The sequence below is a fragment of the Megalobrama amblycephala genome, linkage group LG22, assembly GCF_018812025.1.
Source record: "Megalobrama amblycephala isolate DHTTF-2021 linkage group LG22, ASM1881202v1, whole genome shotgun sequence".
In the NCBI taxonomy this organism is placed as follows: Eukaryota; Metazoa; Chordata; class Actinopteri; order Cypriniformes; family Xenocyprididae; genus Megalobrama; species Megalobrama amblycephala.
In genome coordinates, this window is record NC_063065.1 from 18292905 (window position 1) to 18298731 (window position 5827).

Below are 5827 nucleotides of genomic sequence, written 5' to 3' on the forward strand. Positions count from 1 at the left end.
TTGATGTCATGAATGTTGTGTTTTTAATTGACTTTTTAAGATAGGCTACACATAATTAACTGTAACTAGATTTGTACTTTTTTTTTATTTTATTACAAACATACACACAGAGTGGTTTGAGTGTTCTGAATGGTTTTAGCGTGTTAGTGTGCAAATTACTTTGGTGTTCAGGGTCGTCGTTGCTATGTCGTCGTTGCTAGGGTGAATGCTTAGTGGCCCAAGTAAAAAGAGCCCACTCCAAGTTTCTATGATATTCCAAACAATGGATCTCTGTCTCTCCTTCAATGTATGTCTGTGGGTTTTCCCATGCTGGTTTTATAATCTGCCAGGCTAATTTTATTAAACACAAAATGTAATATGGTAGCCTATATAGATTTTATGCAATATGTCACATGGGGTCCCTCTTTCATCCACCAAGGCTTGTATCTGACCGATTATATTTATTCTTTCATTTAATTCTTCCTTTCATCCTATCATCCCAGAGGGTGAATGTGATTTCACCAAGTACAACATGTTACTGGATCAACATCTTTGTTGGTCCTTGAACAACATTACAATCATCCAATCAGATTTGAGGGACAAGTTTACCATTTATGTCAAGTTTAGGCTTGCAACCAGGGTTAGGTGCTTCTACATCAGTGTTATTCACATATCTTTCCCCTATGATTTTAGGGATAAGTTATGGGTAGGATTAGGTTTAGGGGTAGGAATAGGGTTAAGACAAAATTTTCGGACAGGAATGTTGTTCCAGGATCAACAAAATATGTTGATCCAGGAACATGTCTTACTTGGCAAAATCACGGTGACCCATCCCAGAGTTGCCTTTTAAGAGGTAGCTAGCATTAGCAACTGACATTTGTTTTGAGTTTTGCTCCCACCAGCTCTTGGTGACTCCCTTTAATTGTAGCCACAGCATTCCTCCGTTTGATTCTGTATTTATCAGTCTGTAGTGCGGTTAAAGGTCTTGAACCAGCAGGGCTTTGTAATTGCATGGCAGCAGCACATTTTTCAAATGCTTCCCCCTGTGTCAACACTCCGCCACCTGTTTTACACCCAATTACTGTTCAACAAATTACCCTCACAGACAGGCACTGACAGGAAAGCTGATCCTGGAAAAGCTGGTCCTAAGTGGAAAACGAAGACTTCGAAGGAGAATTCCCAGGCAAAAATATTTAATAAAACTTAAAATTTATATTCTATCATTCTTGTGTTGCACATTTGCTTTTCCGGGCATTTTCAGGCAAGTTAATTAGCTATGGCATCTTGTAACTAACTTAAAGGAAGCAATTAGGCCTAGCATTTAACAGTGACTTTAATTTCACACTTGTCTTAATTGCTGATGTCTACCATATTTTTTGTCCTCAATATAGCCTGCATAAATTGCCCACCGCATTGAAAAGAATCATAAAACTTCTGCGTTCAGCAATAACAAAAATAGCCGTTTACCAGCTTCCCCACATGTGCTGCCCAACAGAATCATGTTTCTGACCAGTGGTTGAGTTTTGCACTCAATAAAAACAGCCCTGAAGTGTTTGTGAGGAATATGGACAGGTTGACATACAGTAGCATATTCAGGACTTGGTTTCCAACCAGAGCAGATCATGTTTACAGTTTGTGGAGGACCAGAGGAGTTTAAATAAATACGTAGGGTGGGCGGTGAAGACTGAAGGTGGTTTGTTTGGACCTCTGATTGCAGGGATGCTGTAAAGGGAAACACCTTTATAGCTTTGTGGTAGTAAAAGACAGTTAAGTACACAAGTCCTTCAAGCCTGGAGGTTTGGAAGTAAGTTTGGTTTTTTAAACGACTACTGTCTGAACATGGTACTAATATTTTTATTGCTGTTCCAATGTACATGAATAAATGTGTGGCCTGTTTGGGATTGCAGATGAAATGGCAAGTCATGCAAACACTTCCTTGTTTACAAATGACAGATATGCTGTTTTAAATCTTGTGATTATTATTAGTATTAATACGCTGTATGTTTTCGATTTACTAAAAGAAGCGACTCATTACAGCCATTCCTTCAAGAATCTAACTATCCTGACCATGTTTGTTTTGGTTTCACTAAAGGGAATCTTTTCAAAAGATGCAGCTCATATGAATCTTTTGCCCATTTGCGATTAATACAAGTAATAATGTTTTAAAGGGATAGTTCACCCAAAAATTAAAATTCTGTCATCATTTACTCCCCCTCAAGTTGTTCCAAACCTGTCCAAATTTCTTTGTTCTGCTGAACACAAAGGAAGATATTTGAAAGAATGTTTGTAACCAAGAATGTTTGAATGTTTGTATGTTTTCGATTTACAAAAAATTAGTCGGTTCGACTTATTACAGTCATTCCTTCGAGAAACGAATTATCCTGGTCACATTCATTTGGTTTCATTAAAAGGAATCCTTTCAGAAGAACTCAGCTCATATGAATCATTTTCTTGGGAATCGAAGTACTTCATTTCCAGTATTTAAAATGCCACCACTTCAACTCAAGTGTATAAGTTGCATCTACATGTAAACTCAGTTCATTCACTCACTAAATGGGGTCCTTATTTGTCAATGCCTGACCAACGTTGATTTGTACCGGTCCCTGTACTCTGTATAACACACATGTTCCACAGACATTTATTTGGTGAGACCTTAAATCTGTTCATTCTTTTATTGCCTGCCATATATCTCAGTCAGAGTGAAGCTTGTGTGAAGTCATTATGTAATAGAAACCAGCAAGTGAAGCCCTGGTGCTAAAAGAGATAAAAGGTCACTGTCTCAGAAAATGTGAAAGCCACGGACGAGAACCAAATGAAAACACATTTGTATCATCTTCAAACAGCCACAATAGGGTGACATCATAGTTGTGAGGAATAGAGTTGTTATCCCAGTCTGCTGATTTATGGGAAATTGGGCTTTGTTGTAGAGCTGCACATTTCTCACTCAATATCTGTGTCCTATTAAACTTGAGAGAGAGAGTTGGTTTGAGAAGAAAATGTATCAGAAAGACAAAACCAGCATAAAATTACCTGTGGATGGGGATAGACAATTTACTTTCTAGAGAACCGTCCCTCCCACTCCTCCTACTGATCTTCCCGCTCTAGTGGAGACAGATCTTCTGCTGCTGAACCTCAGAAGATGAAAGCAGAGTTAAAAAAACCCACATGATTTCAGACACCGTATAATTCATCATGCTCTATATAGGAAAGGAATATGTTTGATCCCACTATATAACATGTTTTAATCCCACCATTGGCACATGCACTTACATGTCCTTACCTATGAAAGTACTGGGTAATATAAGGTAGCTACATAGGTTAAGGGTAGGTTTAGGGGTAGGTTCAAGGTTAGTACCTAGTTATTACCCAGTTATTGCAATTACAATAATAAGTACATTGTATGCGTGTACGCAAAACAGGACTGTAAAATAAAGTGCTACCAATTTTTGCTGCTTATGATGGAGGAACCAGAAGTCATAATATCTATCATAGAGTCTTGAAGGTGCTTTTGACCTGGGCCAGTAAGCAACCACCCAGAGCACCCTAGCAACCAGCTTGTGTGCTGTTTTGTTCCATAAGAATTAGTCGGCTATAGGGCTATATTTGTTTGAGACCTGGCTTTCCTACTGTTGTTTTTGGCTTCTATAAGAGTGTGAAAATGTGTTTATGTGTAAGTAGGTGTGACCATATTTGTTATGACCTACAGGAACTATAATAACCATGTGTTATTTTATCTCTTCTCAGACACCTGTACTAGATTCTGAGTGTAATCTTCAAAGATTCAGCTTACAGACTGGAGGCATTTGTATGTGTGCATGTATAGCCTATATATATATATATATATATATATATATATATATGAGTGAGTATACCCCTCACATTTTTGTAAAAATGTTATTATATCTTTTCATGTGACAACACTGTAGAAATGACACTTTGCTACAATGTAAATTAGTGAGTGTACAGCTAGTATAACAGTGTAAATTTGCTGTCCCCTCAAAATAACTCAACACACAGCCATTAATGTCTAAACCACTGGCCACAAAAGTGAGTACGCCCCTAAGTGAAAATGTCCAAATTGGGCCCAAAGTGTCAATATTTTGTGTGGCCACCATTATTTTCCAGCACTGCCTTAACCCTCTTGGGCATGGAGTTCACCAGAGCTTCACAGGTTGCCACTGGAGTCCCCTTCCACTGGTGGATGTTAGAGACAGTTGGTGGATGTTAGAGACCTTGCGCTCCTCCACCTTCTGTTTGAGGATGCCCCACAGATGCTCAATAGGGTTTAGGTCTGGAGACATGCTTGGCCAGTCCATCACCTTTACCCTCAGCTTCTTTAGCAAGGCAGTGGTTGTCTTGGAGGTGTGTTTGGGGTCGTTATCATGTTGGAATACTGCCCTGCGGCCCAGTCTCCAAAGGTAGGGGATCATGCTCTGCTCATTCATGGTTCCCTCAATGAACTGTAGCTCCCCAGTGCTGGCAGCACTCATGCAGCCCCAGACCATGACACTCCCACCACCATGCTTGACTGTAGGCAAGACACACTTGTCTTTGTACTCCTCACCTGGTTGCCTCCACACACGCTTAACACCATCTGAACCAAATAAGTTTATCTTGGTCTCATCAGACCACAGTACATGGTTCCACTAATCCATGTCCTTAGTCTGCTTGTCTTCAGCAAACTGTTTGCGAGCTTTCTTGTCAGGGGTGTGATTCTTCCGGATAAATCCGGAAATCCGGCTTTTCCGACCTGAAAATGATGCTCTCGTAAATCATGCAAAAAAGGGTTGCGGCGTTTGCGATGGGTCGAGTATTGGTAAACATAATGACCGCTCACCGCTGTCAACGTTTTTTGTGCCTCTGATTCATGTCGTCATGTCACTCCGCAAGTAGTCCAATCATTTGTCACGATTGAAGTTCAAAGTGTACGAGCACCGTTATGAATGCGCACACAGTGAGGAAAAAAAAAATCGCGCCGCATGATCTCGCAAAGCAACGCGCAGAGAGACCAGACAGACAGTGTACAGTGAGTTTTTGTGACAATTGTGAGGGAAATACACAATTTATTCCCATAAACTGTGTAGTCAGCCGTTCTCCCTCCCATCTGCACCGTGTGAACTGTGAACGCAGGCAGGTCAGTGAGTTACAGGGCGCTCCGTGTCTCCGTCCAGTTTAGGCTAGTAACTAATAGGCCTATGCTGTTATATAGTTTATAGGGGTGTGACGAGCGAGACTAAAATGTGACGAGATTTCTCGTCGAGGTGAAAAGTCGTCTCATGATGTTGCCATGACAGAGAGTTAGGATGATTAGGAAAGAATATGCCACCGCTGCGTTTACATTACGCCTCCACTGTCGTTTTGCTTTGTGTTTATATAAAAAACATTTAATTCAGTTGTATAACGGTCGCCGCCGCTCCATATTCACAGAGTACGCGCGTTCACGAAAGTGAAAGTAAACGCGATCTCAATACCCCGCATTTGAAAGCGGCTCCCTGATGAATGCAGATATCTCTCAATATGAAAGCTGTTTTAGGCTGGGCAGTGTAGTTGTAACCATCTCTTAGCTCTGTATCAAAGAAAAATTTGGTCTTATTTGCACTTTGAATATTGAGAGAGTGCGATTATGGTTGCATTTATTGTAAAGTGTTACCATAAAAATGAATAACAGTTTTCTCTTAATCTTATTAAGCACAAACAGTAAGGTTTCATTTGTTAACATTAGTTAATGCACTGTGAACTATCATGAACTAACAATGAATGACTATTTTTATTAACTAACATAAACAAAGATTAATAAATACTGCAGCAAAGATATTGCTCATTGTTAGTTGATGTTGGTTAATACATT